The sequence below is a fragment of the Mesoplodon mirus genome (genome assembly GCF_964341445.2).
Source record: "Mesoplodon mirus genome assembly, chromosome: 5".
In the NCBI taxonomy this organism is placed as follows: Eukaryota; Metazoa; Chordata; class Mammalia; order Artiodactyla; family Ziphiidae; genus Mesoplodon; species Mesoplodon mirus.
In genome coordinates, this window is record NC_138980.1 from 133,341,337 (window position 1) to 133,357,621 (window position 16,285).

At 37.3% G+C, this 16,285-nt stretch overlaps 1 protein-coding gene and 1 pseudogene across 3 annotated transcripts in view; one reads left to right on the forward strand and one right to left on the reverse strand.

The window, feature by feature from the left end:
- Positions 1–16,285, reverse strand: part of RNF180 (ring finger protein 180) — a 273,564-nt gene that overhangs the window by 102,418 nt on the left and 154,861 nt on the right. The gene's annotated exons all lie outside the window — the stretch shown is intronic.
- LOC309805847 (zinc finger protein 706-like) lies at positions 11,738–12,121 on the forward strand (annotated as a pseudogene). Its single transcript has one exon. The product of its transcript is annotated as a zinc finger protein 706-like (transcript).

A 16,285-nucleotide genomic window follows, 5' to 3' on the forward strand; every position in this document is an offset into this window, starting at 1 on the left:
TGCCCATCAACAGATGAATGGATAAAGAAGATGTGGTACATACATATAATGGAATATTACTCAGCCATAAAAAGGAACGAAATTGGGTCATTTGTAGAGACGTGGATGCATCTAGAGACTGTCATACAGAGTGAAGTAAGTAAGAAAGAGAAAAATGAATATTGTATATTAACGTATATATGTGGAATCTAGATAAATGGTACAGATGAACTGGTTTGCAAGGCAGAAATAGAGACACAGACGTAGAGAACAAATGTATGGACACAAAGGGGGGAATGTTGGGTGGTTGGGGGTGGTGGTGGGATGAATTGGGAGATTGGGATTGACATGTATACACTAATATGTAAAAAATAGATAACTAATAAGAACCTGCTCCATAAAAAGTAAATAAAATAAAGTTCAAATTAAAAAAAGAAACTAAGTCATCTCAACCAGTGTACAAAATATTAAAAGAATAACATGTATGTGCCTGAACCATCTGATGAGAGTAATAAATACAATTATTTAAATTTATCATTTTATTTTTAATTGTTTCAAACTATTATCTCTAGTTATTTCTTGAACTATTATTTCAACAAAGTTGTTATTGACTGAAATGTATTTCTAATGAATATCTTTTATATACATATTATTATGTTCATAACATATGGCTACATTTTGCCATCATGTATAAAGATAGGTTATCTTTGTATAAGTTTACAAGACATAGTTAGAAAAGTCACCCTTTTCCTACTGAAAAACCAAACAGGTGGTATGTGAGAATTCCACAAGTTGTAGAAAGAGCTTTCCCATACGTAGTCAAACCTCCATTTCAAGAGAAGTATAGAAGATGCTACCTCTTGTGGCCAAGCAGATAGTATAGATCTTGGGGGGAGGGTGGCAGCATCTCTAATTATATATTTCTCCACAAGCCTGGGACAGGAGAGCACTGATTGCAAAAACATTGCAACATTGATATTACACATGCAGTAGCATGTTTATTTAACTCACTGATTTTTTTTTATTAGTTTCTGCTTTATAACAAAGTGAATCAGTCATACATATACATCTGTTCCCACATCCCTTCCCTCTTGCGTCTCCCTCCCTCTCACCCTCCCTATCCCACCCCTCCAGGCGGTCACAAAGCACCGAGCTGATCTCCCTGTGCTATGCGGCTGCTTCCCACTAGCTATCTACCTTACGTTTGGTAGTGTATATATGTCCATGCCTCTCTTTCGCTTTGTCACAGCTTACCCTTCCCCCTCCCCATATCCTCAAGTCCATTCTCAAGTAGGTCTGTGTCTTTATCCCTGTTTTACCCCTAGGTTCTTCATGACATTTTTTTCCCTTAAATTCCATATATATGTGTTAGCATATTTGTCTTTCTCTTTCTGACTTACTTCACTCTGAAGGACAGACTCTAGGTCTATCCACCTCATTACAAATAGCTCAGTTTCGTTTCTTTTTATGGCTGAGTAATATTCCATTGTATATATGTGCCACATCTTCTTTATCCATTCATCTGCTGATGGACACTTAGGTTGTTTCCATCTCTGGGCTATCGTGAATAGAGCTGCAATGAACATTTTGGTACATGTCTCTTTTTGAATTATGGTTTTCTCAGGGTATATGTTCATTGATTTTTAATGCTTTCCCTTGTTTTTTTCACCCTGCGGGTCTTTCTGAGATTCTTATGAAAGCTATGGCTCTCCCCCCCAGAAAAACTGATGTACTTTCTATATATGTTATTTTGCATAAGTATCAGGGGATTCACAGACAGCTTAAAAAAATGTGACTACTGCCTGGATTAAAAACTTCTCTTTTACCACCTGGATAGAATTTTAGCATTAACTCAACAAAATTTGTAACATTCAACTACCTAAAGCTACTAACATTAAATTAAGCATCTTTAAGAATATATCCATGACAGCCATACTCAATGACACCATATTTTGAACTATAAACCTTTCTTCCACTTCCCATTGTCTATTTTTTTAATTAAGGAACAAAACAGTGGGAGAAATGAGATGAGTATCAGGAGGCCAATCCTGCTATGTCAGTAGCCCTGCTTGAGAAACTGTACTTTGTGTGAAACTAAGTGCTCTCCAGATCTTCCCTATAAGATGTTTACTGTCCATTTTCAAGTCCCTGTCACTGTAGTCTGATATTCCTTGTGGCCACATTAGGAAAAAAGGGTTTTGAATCTAAGAATTTTACAAATACACCAATATTCATGTTTCAGAAATACTCATATTTCTGCTATTGGCAGAATAAAGCAAAGGAAGTGTGGTAATAGAGTTAGTAGAAATGGTTAATCAACAGCTCTCATACCATTTCTATATAAACTTCTTCCCATCAAGTGGGAATCATGAATATTATGTTTAACCATTATATTCTTATTACTAAGGAGAGTGCTTGGCATATAGAAGATGCTCAGTAAATATGAGTAAACTTGGAGGATGTTAAGACTGGTAAAGGAGAAAAACATACTTGTCATACTGGTAGGACCTTAGAGAAACACTAAAAGTGAACACAAGAAAGATGACTAAAAATAACATAAATGTCTACATTTGGATGCATTAGCTGGAGTTCTCCAGGATGCAGAGCCTGAGGCAAAAGTTTATATGACACTATTTTATTAGGGAGTGCAGAGGTGTGAAAAAAAAAGAGTCAGAGAGGGAAAGAGGGAGAGCAAACATAAGGAGATGAATTTATGAGTAGATATTTAATTGGTATCAAGTACAGTCTTCAGAAAGGGTCTATGAACTATTACGGCTCACATGAATGTAGTATGAGTCATAGACCATTGAGGGATAAAGAGAGAAGAATTTATCTGCTAGTGCCCACCTCCTATTGGTCCAACATTTGCCCTAGGGAGCATTAACACCTCCTCACATCCAGGTTACACACACACTAGAACCAGGTAGATCTCACTGCATCTCATGCTTCAGTGGTAATAAAGAAGCCCTAAGAGGCAATTACTATTAATCTGCCTGCTAGAGCAGTTGCTGGGCAGAGCCCAGCTGAATTGTTCTCTGAGGTGGTAGCTAGGCCAGAACAAGTGACCAAAGGCCTAGACAAGTGAGGCTAAGAGGATTTCTGGAGGCACAAATAAACATACTTTAGTACATTCATATGATGGAATACTACTCAGCAATAAAAAATATAAATTAATCATATACAGATTTTATTATATTGAGGTATGTTCCCTCTATGCCCACTTTCTGGAGAGTTTTTTTTTTTTAACATCTTTATTGGAGTATAATTGCTTTAGAATGGTGTGTTAGTTTCTGCTTTATAACAAAGTGAATCAGTTATACATATACATATGTTCCCATATCTCTTCCCTCTTGCATCTCCCTCCCTCCCATCCTCCTATCCCACCCCTCTAGGTGGTGACAAAGCACCGAGCTGATCTCCCTGTGCTATGTGGCTGCTTCCCATTAGCTATCTATTTTACGTTTGGTAGTGTATATATGTCCATGCCACTCTCTCACTTTGTCACAGCTTACCCTTCCCCCTCCCCATATCCTCAAGTCCATTCTCTAGTAGGTCTGTGTCTTTATTCCCATCTTGCCCCTAGGTTCTTCATGACCTTTTTTTTTTTCTTAGGTTCCATATATATGTGTTAGCATAAGGTATTTGTTTTTCTCTTTCTGATTTACTTCAGTCTGTATGACAGACTCTAGGTCCATCCACCTCACTACAAATAACTCAATTTCATTTCTTTTTATGGCTGAGTAATATTCCATTGTATATATGTGCCACATCTTCTTTATCCATTCATCTGTTGATGGACATTTAGGTTGCTTCCATGTCCTGGCTATTGTAAATAGAGCTGCAAAGAACATTTTGGTACATGACTCTTTTTGAATTATGGTTTTCTCAGTGTATATGCCCAGCAGTGGGATTGCTGGGTCATATGGTAGTTCTATTTGTAGTTTTTTAAGGAACTTCCATACTGTTCTCCATAGTGGCTGGACCAATTCACATTCCCACCAACAGTGCAAGAGGGTTCCCTTTTCTCCACAACCTCTCCAGCATTTATTGTTTGTAGATTTCTTGATGATGGCCATTCTGACTGGTGTGAGATGATATCTCACTGTAGTTTTGATTTCCATTTCTCTAATGATTAATGATATTGAGCATTCTTTCATGTGTTTGTTGGCAATCTGTATATCTTCTTTGGAGAAATGTCTATTTAGGTCTTCTGCCCATTTTTGGATTGGGTTGTTTGTTTTTTTGTTATTGAGTTGCATGAGCTGCTTGTAAATTTTGGAGATTAATCCTTTGTCAGTTGCTTCATTTGCAAATATTTTCTCCCATTCTGAGGGTTGTCTTTTGGTCTTGTTTATGGTTTCCTTTGTTGTGCAAAAGCTTTTAAGTTTCATTAGGTTCCATTTGTTTATTTTTGTTTTTATTTCCATTTCTCTAGGAGGTGGGTCAAAAACGATCTTGCTGTGATTTATGTCATAGAGTGTTGTGCCTATATTTTCCTCTAAGAGTTTTATACTGTCTGGCCTAACATTTAGGTCTTTAATCCATTTTGAGTTTATTTTTGCATATGGTGTTAGGGAGTGTTCTAATTTCATTCTTTTACATGTACCTGTCCAGTTTTCCCAGCACCACTTATTGAAGAGTCTGTCTTTTCTCCTCTGTATATTCTTGCCTCCTTTATCAAAGATAAGGTGACCATATGTGTGTGGGTTTATCTCCGGTCTTTCTATCCTGTTCCATTGATCTATATTTCCCTTTTTGTGCCAGTACCATACAGTCGTGATTATTGTGGCTTTGTAGCATAGTCTGAGGTCACGGAGCTTGATTCCTCCAGCTCTGTTTTTCTTCTCAAGATTGCTTTGGCTATTCGGGGTCTTTTGTGTTTCCATACAAATTGTGAAATTTTTTGTTCTAGTTCTGTGAAAAATGCCCGTGGTATTTTGCTATGGATTGCATTGAATCTGTAGATTGCTTTGGGTAGTAGAGTCATTTTCACAATGTTGATTCTTCCAATCCAAGAACATGGTATATTTCCCCACCTGTCTGTATCATCTATAATTCCTTTCTACAGTGTCTTATAGTTTTCTGCATATAGGTCTATTGTCTCCTTAGGTAGGTTTATTCCTAGGTATTTTATTCTATTTGTTGCAATGGTAAATGGGAGTGTTTTCTTGATTTCACTTTCAGATTTTTCATCGTTATTGTATAGGAATCCAACAGATTTCTGTGCATTCATTTTGTATCCGGCTACTTTACCAAATTCATTGATTAGCTCTAGTAGTTTTCTGGTAGCATCTTTAGGATTCTCTATGTATAGTATCATGTCATCTGCAAACAGTGACAGCCTTACTTCTTCTTTTCCATTTGTATTCCTTTTATTTCTTTTTCTTCTCTGATTGCTGTGGCTAAAACTTCCAAAACTATGTTGAATAATAGTGGTGAGAGTGGGCAACCTTGTCTGGTTCCTGATCTTAGTGGAAATGGTTTTAGTTTTTCACCATTGAGAATGATGTTGGCTGTGGGGTTGTCATATATGGCCTTTATTATGTTGAGGGAAGTTGCCTCTATGCCTACGTTCTGCAGAGTTCTTAATTTAAATGGGTGTTGAATTCTGTCGAAAGCTTTCTCTGCATCTATTGAGATGATCATATGGTTTTCCTCCTTCAGTTCATTAATATGGTTTATCAAACTGACTGATTTGCATATATTGAAGAATCCTTGCATTCCTGGGATAAAGTCCACTTGATCATGGTTTATGATCCTTTTAATGTGCTGTTGGATTCTGTTTGCTAGCATTTTGTTGAGGATTTTTGCATCTATGTTCATCAGTGATATTGGCCTGTAATTTTCTTGCTTTGTGACATCTTTATCTGGTTTGGTATCAGAGTGATGGTGTCCTCATAGAATGAGTTTGGGAGTGTTCCTCCCTCTGCTCATTTTGGAAGAGTTTGAGAAGGATAAGTGTTAGCTCTTCTCTAAATATTTGACAGAATTTGCCTGTGAAGCCGTCTGGTCCTGGGCTTTTGTTTGTTGGAAGATTTTTAATCACAGTTTCAATTTCAGTGCTTGTGATTGGTCTGTTTATATTTTCTATTTCTTCCTGGTTCAGTCTCAGAAGGTTGTGCTTTTCTACTAATTTGTTCATTTCTTCCAGGGTGTCCATTTTATTGGCATATAGCTGCTTGTAGTAATCTCTCATGATTCTTTGTATTTCTGCAGTGTTGGTTGTTACTTCTCTTTTTTCATTTCTAATTCTATTGTTTTAAGTCTTCTACCTTTTTTTCTTGATGAGTCTGGTTAATGGTTTTTCAATTTTGTTTATCTTCTCAAAGAAACAGCTTTCAGTTTTATTGATTTTTGCTATTGTTTCCTTCATTTCTTTTTCATTTATTTCTGATCTGATCTTTATGATTTATTTCCTTCAGCTCACTTTGGGGTTTTTTTGTTATTCTTTCTCTAACTGCTTTAGGTGTAATGTTACGTTGTTTATTTGAGATGTTTCTTGCTTCTTGAGCTAGGATTGTATTGCTATAAATTTCCCTCTTATAACTGCTTTTGCTGCATAGCATAGGTTTTGGGTTGTTGTGTTTTCATTGTCCTTTGTTTCTAGGTAGTTTTCAATTTCCTCTTTTATTTCTTCAGTGATCTCTTGGTTCTTAAGTAGTGTACTGTTCAGTCTTCATGTGTTTGTATATTTTACAGATTTCTTTCATGTAATTGATATCTAGACTCATAGTGTTGTGGTCCAAAAAGATACTTGATACCATTTCAATTTTCCTAAATTTACCAAGGCTTGACTTGTGACCCAAGATATGATCTATCATGGAGAATGTTCCATGAGCACTTGAGAAGAAAGTGCATTCTTTTGTTTTTGGATGTAATGTCCTATAAATATTAATTAAGTCCATCATGTTTAATGTATCATTTAAAGCTTGTGTTTATTTATTTTCATATTGGATGATGGGTCTATTGGTGAAAGTGGGGTGTTAAAGTCCCCTACTATGATTGTGTTAGTATCGATTTTCCCTTTTATGGCTGTTAGCATTTGCCTTATGTATTGAGGTGCTCCTATGATGGGTGCATGAATATTGACAATTGTTATGTCTTCTTGGATTGATCCGTTGATCATTATGTAGTGTCCTTCTTTGTCTCTTGTAATAGTCTTTATTTTAAAGTCTGTTTTGTCTGATATGAAAATTGCCACTCCAGTTTTCTTTTAATTTCCTTCTCCATGGAATATCTTTTTCCATCCCCTCACTTTCAGTCTGTATGTGTTCCTAGGTCTGAAGTGGGTCTATTGTAGACAGCATATATATGTGTCTTGTTTTTGTATCAATTCAGCCAGTCTATGTGTTTGGTTGGAGCATTTATTCCATTTCCATTTAAGGTAATTATTGATATATATGTTCCTATTACCATTTTGTTAATTGTTTTGGGTTTTTTATTGTAGACCTTTTCCTTCTCTTGTGTTTCTTGCCTGGAGAATTTCCTTTAGCATTTGCTGTAAGGCTAATTTTGTAATGCTGAACTCTCTTAGCTTTTGCTTCTCTGTAACAGTTTTAATTTCTCCATCAAATCTGAATGAGCTCGTTGCTGGGTAGAGTAATCTTGGTTGTAGGTTTTTCACTTTCATCACTTTCAATATGTCCTGCCCGTCCCTTCTGGCTTTCAGTTTCTTCTGAAAGATCAGCTGTTAACCTTATGGGGATTCCCTTGTATGTTATTTGTTGTTTTTCCCTTGCTGCTTTTAATATTTTTTCTTTGTATTTAATTTTTGATAATTTGATTAATTATCTATTTGTCTTGGCATGTTTCTCCTTGGATTTATCCTGTATGGGACTCTCTGTGCTTCCTGGACTTGATTACCTATTTCCTTTCCCATATTAGGGAAGTTTTCAACTTTAATATCTTCAAATATTTTCTCAGTCCCTTTTTTTTTTTCTCTTCTTCTTCTGGGACCCCTATAATTCAAATGTTGGTGCATTTAATGTTGTCCCAGAGGTCTCTGAGAACGTCCTTAATTCTTTTCATTCTTTCTTCTTTATTCTGCTCTGTAGTAGTTATTTCCACCATTTTATCTTCCAGGTCACTTATCCATTTTTCTGCCTCAGTTATTCTGCTGTTGATTCCTTCTAGAGACTTTTCAATTTCATTTAATGTGTTGCACATCATTGTTTGTTTGCACTTTAGTTCTTCTAGGTTCTTGTTAAACGTTTATTGTATTTTCTCCATTTTATTTCCAAGATTTTGGATCATCTTTACTATCATTACTCTGAATTCTTTTTCAGGTAGACCACCTATTTCCTCTTCATTTGTTTGGTCTGGTGGGTTTCTACCTTGCTCCTTCATCTGCTGTGTTTCTCTGTCTTCTCATTTTGCTTAACTTACTGTATTTGGAGTCTCCTTTTTGCAGGCTGAAGGTTTGTATTTCCCGTTGTTTTTGGTGTCTGCCCCCTGTGGCTAAGGTTGATTCAGTGGGTTGTGTAGGCTTCCTGGTGGAGGGGACTAGTACCTGTGTTCTCATGGATGAGGCAGGAGCTTGTCTTTCTGGAGGGCAGGACCGCATCCAGTGGTGTGTTTTGGGGTGTCTGTGACCTTATTATGATTTTAGGCAGCCTTTCTGCTAATGTGTGGGGTTGTGTTTCTGTCTTGCTAGTTGTTTGGCATAGGGTGTCCAGCCCTGTAGGTTGCTGATTGTTACGTGGAGCTGGGTTTTAGTGTTGAGATGGAGATCTCTGGGAGAGCTTTTGCCATTTGATATTACGTGGAGCCGGCAAGTCTCTGTTGGGCCAATGTCCTGAACTCGGCTCTCCCCTCTCAGAGGCACAGGCCTGACACCTGGCTGGAGCACCAACACCCTGCCAGCCACAGGGATCAGAAGAAAAGGGAGAAAAAAAGAAAGAAAACAATAAAATAAAATAAAAGTTATTAAAATAAAAAATTTATTAAAAATAAAAAAAACTAAAAAGTAAATTTAAAAAAGTAGCAACCAAACCAAAAAACAAATCCAGCAATGATAACAAGTGCTAAAGACTATACTAAAAAAAAAAAAAAAAAAACAACAAAAAAACGGACAGTCAGAACCCTAGGACAAATGCTAGAAGTAAAGCTATACACACAAAATCACACAAAAACTGATACACATATACACTCACAAAAAGAGAAGAAGGAAAAATATATATATATCATTGCTTCCAAGGTCCACTACCTCTATTTTGGGATGATTCGTTGTCTATTCAGGTATTCCACAGATGCAGTGTACATCAAGTTGATTATGGAGATTAAACCCGCTGCTTCTGAGGCTGCTGGGAGAGATTTCCCTTTCTCTTCTTTGCTCACACAGCTCTTGGGGTTGGTTCTGCTCTGGATTTGGTCCCGCCTCTGCGTGTAGGTCACCAGAGGGACGGGGTTAAAGGAGCAGCTGATTCAGGGTCTCTGGCTCACTGAGGCTGGGGGGAGGGAGGGGTACAGAATGTGGGGCAAGCCTGTGGTGGTAGAGGCCGGTGTGATGTTGCAACAGGCTTAGGTACACCATGTGTTCTCCTGGGGAAGTTGTCCCTGGATCACAGGACCCTGGCAGTGGCAGGCTGCACAGGCTCCCGGGAGGGGAGGTATAGATAGTGACCTGTGCTTACAAACAGGCTTCTTGGTGGCTGCAGCAGCAGCAGACTTAGCATTTCATGCCTGTCTCTGGTGTCCACGCTAATAGCCGCAGCTCGTGCCCATAACTGGAACTTGTTTAGGTGATGCTCTGAATCCCCTCTCCTCGTGCACCCTGCAACAATGGTCTCTTGCCTCTTAGTTAGGTCCAGACTTTTTCCCTGAGTCCCTCCCAGCTAGCTGTGGTGCACTAGCCCCCTTCAGGCTGTGTGCACGGAGCCAACCTCAGTCCTCTCCCTGGGATCTGACCTCTGAAGCCAGAGCCTCTGTACCATTTTAAATGTTTGAAACAAATATTGTGGATATTATTCATAAAAACAATGCTTAAATTTTATTTTGCTTCCTGAGGGCTGGCTGTGAGGTGGGGTATAATCCTTTACTCAGCTGGAGATGCAAGTGGGACAGGATTTCAATTGTTGAATATCCTGTAAGGAAGGTGGCTAGTGATCCAAATCACAGCATCCAGGGTAGTAATGCCTTTAATCTGGGCTGGTATCAATATTCAAAGGGCAAGGTATGAAAAACAGGGTAGCAAAGGTTCCATGGAAGTAATGAAAGTTATGACATTTCAGGAATTCTGTGCTTTTTGTTTTTTTTAAATTTTATTTATTTATCTTTGGCTGCATTGGGGCTTCATTGCTGCGCGCGGGCTTTCTGTAGTTGCGGCGAGCTGTGGCTACTTTTTGTTGTGGTGCATGGGCTTCTCATTGCAGTGGCTTCTCTTGTTGCGGAATGCAGGCTCTATGCGCATGGGCTTCAGTAGGTGTGGCACGCAGGCTCAGTAGTTGTGGCTCGCAGGCTCTAGAGCACAGGCTCAGTAGTTGTGGCACACAGGCTTAGTTGCTCCACGGCATGTGGGATCTTCCCAGACCAGGGCTTGAACCCACGTCCCCTGCATTGGCAGGCAGATTCTTAACCACTGCACCACCAGGGAAGCCCTGGAATTCTGTGTTTGATGTAAGCCTCTAGATATGGTAGGGGAAAGGTGAAAGGGTCTGACACCCAGAGGAAAGAGACAAAAGATGGCTACAAAGTTATTAAGGCATGAATTATGTAAATCAGAGCTCCAGTCCAAGCTGAAACAGTAGTAGAAATCAGGAAGTCTACAGGTCGCCAGCTCAACAGAAGGCACAGGCTATACTTGGTAGCAAGACAGGTTTTGACCCATCTTCTAGTACCTCATAAGGTAACAAGCTTAGGAAGGATTTGTTCAGATGCAATGTGAGGCTGAGCTGGGCAAAGCTGGGACAAGCAATGATCTATATTACCTATGTTTACATCAAGTAGGATTGCAAAGCAAAAAAGTCTGACTACATATGTCTTTGATTGTGATTTGGTTTTTCTCAACATTTTAACATTTCTAAGATTGGTATCTAATTTCAAATCAGATATATGTCTTTCATTTGAAAATCTTCCCACCTCTGTACAAAGGCTTCACTGATTAAATTGATGGTCAAATTGGTTTCTTAAAAATAATCACTAAGACTATATATGTTTCTCTTCCTAGTGTCTTTTCCTATGTATTAGCACTCCTTTAAATTTAAAAATAAAAAAGAAAATTAATACATCAAACTAAAAATCTTCTGCACTGCAAGGAAAATCATCAACAAAATGAAAAGGCAACCCACTGAATGGTAGACAACATTTGCAAATCATATATCTGATAAAGGGATTATATCCAAAATATATAAAGAATTCATAAAACCCAATAGCAAAAAACCCAAACAATCCAATTAAGAAATGGATAGAGGATCTGAATAGATATTTTTCCAAAGAAGACATGCAGATAGACAACAGGTACATGAAAAGATGCTCAACATCATTAATCATCAGGGAAATGCAAATCAAAACCACAATGAGATATCACCTCATACCTGTCAGAACGGCTATTATCCAAGAGACAACAAATAACAAGTGTTAGTGAGGATGTGGATTAAAGGGAACCCTGTGCACTGTTGGTGGGAATATAAATTGGTGCAGTAATTATGGAAAATAGTATGGAGGTCCCTCAAAAAATTAAAAATAACTCTCCCTCCTGCCACCTCCCCTGGCCCTCTCACGCTGTGCGGTTTCTCTGATGCAAGACTGTCCTGGCCCAGATATGGCTCGTGGACAGGAGAAGATTCAGTCTCAGCAGAAATATGCCAAAAAGCTGGACAAAAGAAGAAACAAGGACATGACCAAAAGGCTGCTGCCAAAGCTGTCTTAATATATATCTGCACTGTCTGTAAGACACAAATGACAGACCCTAAGACCTTCAAGCAGCACTTAGAGAGCAAGCATCATAAGACTCCACTTCCTCCAGAATTAGCTGATGTTCAGGCATAAAGTTGTTTACAGGGGAATTTGTGACACCTTTGACTCTTCTCCTGTCTGAGACCTTAGGTAAAAAACCTGCAACTGCTTTTCTAACAAACTGTTGATCAGCAAAAATAAAGGGGCCACAGAAACACTCATTTTTATGCTGTTCCCTTTTGGGCTTCATGCAAAGACAATTCTGTGCAAATTAACAGTTGATTCTGATTTGGGAATCTGAAAATCAGTCCATCCTTGTTATAAAAATTTTTTTACAATTGTAATTATATTGATGTTCATATTGTATAAAATAACTCATTTAATAAAGTAGTACTTTGATTTTACAACATCACAGGATAAATGGTTCTAGAAATTCTGTTCTAACTTTCTACATTATTTGCCTTATAAAAATCTAATGAATTCATCAGCTAGAATTGCAAGCACAATTCTTATCTCCCTTTCTAATTCAGGGGCATGTTCATAGTTAAACTAGAGCAGGCTCATTCATTAAGTTTGTGCACACGATTTTATTGGAAGCTGCTGACCTAGGTGAAGAATGACGTATCTGTTTGCCTTAGTATATTGCAATCATGTGTCATTTTCCCCTCTGATTGTTTCTTGTGATTGAGGTTGGAATATTTAAACTTGCTGTGTGACCTGGCTATACCTGCCAGCCAGGTATGGCCTGTAGATAACTGATAAATTCCTTAAAGTGGTTGGATTGTCAGTGAGCCCGTCTGAAAAATTAGGTTCTGAAGTATATGCCACAATGAAGTAATCAGCCTATTGTTCAATACAAAATATGACAGAACATATGTGGACTGGTAAATATCTTTTATAAATTATATTTGATTCTTTGAAAATTGTTCAAGTTCTTTCATTTAAAATTGAAACTCATAATTTTTGAAGGGGTTTTTGAAGTTAATTACAATTTGGCCAATTTATGAATGGATTTTGCATTAACAGAAAGATTAGAATGGCTTGTGACTGGGTTAATTCCCAGAACCTTCTCCTTCCTTTCCTTTTTAAGTGAGTAGTTGGTTTTTACTTTGTGCTGTTCCTAAAATCAAAGGCTGTGTACGGTGTGACTTCCGTCTGAACTAGAAAGGTATTAAAATAGGCCAATATCCACATTTTTTTTGGCTCTAAGGATGGGAAGTGGGTCGGTTCCGATGAATGAGGTAAATCCTACCCAGTTAAAACAGACTAATTTAGGTTTCTTCTAATTTGCTTTTGCCAACTATTAATACAAACGAAACTGCTGTAATTCAGTTTAAATTTAAAGTTGACAGAATAGGAAGAACACTCAAATATTTAACTGGTAATTGCTTAGAGCCACAAATCTGATCCTGTGGATTACAAAATGCATTCCCTCTTTCTGCTGTAACTCATCACTGCATTTGTTTTGTGGCTATACATATTCTGCCCACCTTGTTTGTCTTCACTGTAAGTTTAAAATAAGATATTTCCAAGGAAAAGCTTCAGGGGTGATAATTTCTTAGTAACTCCTATTCTTATACTCTTACTTTAAAATAGTCATTTTTTTCATGCATTTGATTTCTTCAGTTTCAGATTTATTATTTGTTAATTCCCAATATGTTGGTTACCAGAACATTAGAGTTGACCTAATTGCTTATAGTGGTTATTAACAGAGGTTCTGGTTAAATTACAGTTTAAAAGTTTTTAAAAGTGCCTTGAGCATTTGTATGTTTATATTAGTAATAAATCATTTAAAAACCTTTCACAAATTTTGATTTTTTTTCATTTGCTTTACTGACTAATTCAGAATAAAAGCTTTATGTTCTTGTAAAAAAAAATTAAAAATAGAACTACAATATGACCCAGAGAGTCCACTTCTGGCTATCTGAAGAAAACAAAAACACTATTTAAAAAGATATGCGCACCCCTATGTTCATTGCAGCATTATTTTCAATAGCCAAGGTATGGAAAAAACCTAAGTGTTCAATGATGGATGAATGGATAAAGAAATTGCGGTATTTATACACACACACACACACATATACACACATACTGGAATACTATTCAGACATAAAAAAGAATGAAATCTTGCCCTTTGTGACAACATGAATGAATCTTGAGAGCATTATGCTATGTGAAATAAGTCAGACAAAGAAAGACAATAATTATATATGAATTTAAACAACAACAACAAGAAACCAAGCTCATAGATACAAAGAACAGATTGGTGGTTGTCAGAGGTGGGAGATGGGTGGGTGGGAGGAATGGGTCAAGGGGGTCAAAAGGTATAAATTTCTGGTTATAAAATAATTAAGCCATGAGGATGTAATGTACAGCATGATGACTGTAGTTAATAATACTGTATTGTATGTTGGAAAGTTGCTAAGAAACTAGATCTTAAAAGTCTTTATCATAAGAAAAAAAACTTTTTTTAAAACTGTGTATGGTAACAGGTGTTAACCAGACTTGTGGTGATCATTTCACAACACATATAAATAGAGAAACATTATGTTATACACTGGAAACTAGTATAATGTTACATGTCAATTACACGTCAATTAAAAAATCCCCTCAAAACCAAAAACACAAAATGAAGATTATCCTCTCTCTTGATATGTTCTTCCTTAAAGATACACATGTACAAATCTCTCCAATTAAAATCAACAGAAAAACCTCTCCTTGGATGCTGTGTTTCCATCTAGCTACAATCACCTCTCTCATTCCCTTCAGAGTCAAGTTCCTGGAAAGAAAAGAATATAGTTTCTGCTTATTATTTCCTACTACCTACTTAAAATAAAACCATTCTAGCCAAAAGTCATCTATCTATGACCCAATTGCCACATCCAGCAGCCTATTTTTAGTCCTCATTGTACTCAACAATTCTGTAGCATTTAATGCTGTTGGCCAATTTCTTCTCTTAAAACTGTCCTTTTTAAGAATGCCACTTACATGGAGTCTCATTTTAATTTAACCCTGTTTCCATTTCTGGCTTTTCTTCCTTTGGCCACCCACTAAACATTGGTATTCTGTAGTGCCCAGCCTTGGACCTCTTCTTTTCTAACAGTACATGTTCTCCTTGAGCTATCTCTTTAATTTCTATAGTTTTAGCCACTACCTGTTATGCTGATGACTCAAGAATCTCTATATTTAGCCCAAATCACTTTCCTGAACCCCAAATCCATTAATCTATGGATATCTATTAATTTAGTAGATTTCTATCTCTCTGTAGACTTGTCACCCAGGCACAGGAAAACATTAACATGTTCAAAGGTAAGTTAACTTTTCCCTTAAACCTTGGTCTCATCCAAAATCTTAGTGACTGTCACCACAATCCAGTTCTTACTGATCTGAGAAAGAAATTTAGCAGTCCTTTCAGATTTTTCCTTTATCTTCATGTTCTACAACTTTCCAGCAATCAATTCATATAGATTCCACTTGTTTAACATGCCTGTAATTTACTCCCCTTTTCTCTTCCTATTGTTACTGCCTCAGTTCAGCCCTCACAATCTCCTCTTTCACGATCCCTACAGTTCATGCTTTATACTGCTGCCACACAGATCTGCCAAACAGATCTTTCTAAATGGAACCTGGAATACATTGCTGGCTCTGTCTTTTAGAGGAGAGGGATATTTTCACTTTTCAATCCAGAGAAACCTCCACACAGCCTCTTAGGTAAAGGATTTACAAATCAAGTAAATCAGTTTACAGATAATTGACCAAACCAGGTCACTTAACTAGTGAATGAGGTCACTATGTTAAAAATGCAGGCCTGCCACCATCTTCTTCTCCTCTCCTTTTTCCCCATTATTATGATGTATAGAAATATGAAACTTTTAGGTTGAGAGGCCAGCTGGTAGGCTGGTAGCAAGTCTGAATTTGGAGCTTTATTTTCTAATTAAAAAAGGAACACACACTCATGGTAACAAATGAAACAATACAATAATATAACATAAGCAAAGCAAGTTGTGGCAGACACTATTAGTTGGATAATCCAATAATTTCTCCAACTCTCTTCTCCTTTATAAGAACTGTTTTCTCTTACAGAATCCAGAAAGCCTAAATAGTTGTTTACACAGGTTTTCTCACAGCTAGAGTTGTCCCAACTTCGGCCAATGAGATATAAGGAAAGTATGACGAAAGTTTCTGGGAAAGCTTTGGCATTCCCAATGAAAAGGGGAGGAATAGCTAATACTATCTCTTCCCTTTCCTTGAACATGATGATCCTGATATTTGGATCTGTTACAGCCATCTTGAAACATGAGGCAACATGCATGAGAATAGTAGGAAAGTGGAGACAGAGTTAGAGTCTGCATCCTTGATTGCACCAACTGACAATCTCTAGACTTGTATGAGAAAAATAAACATTGACCTGTCA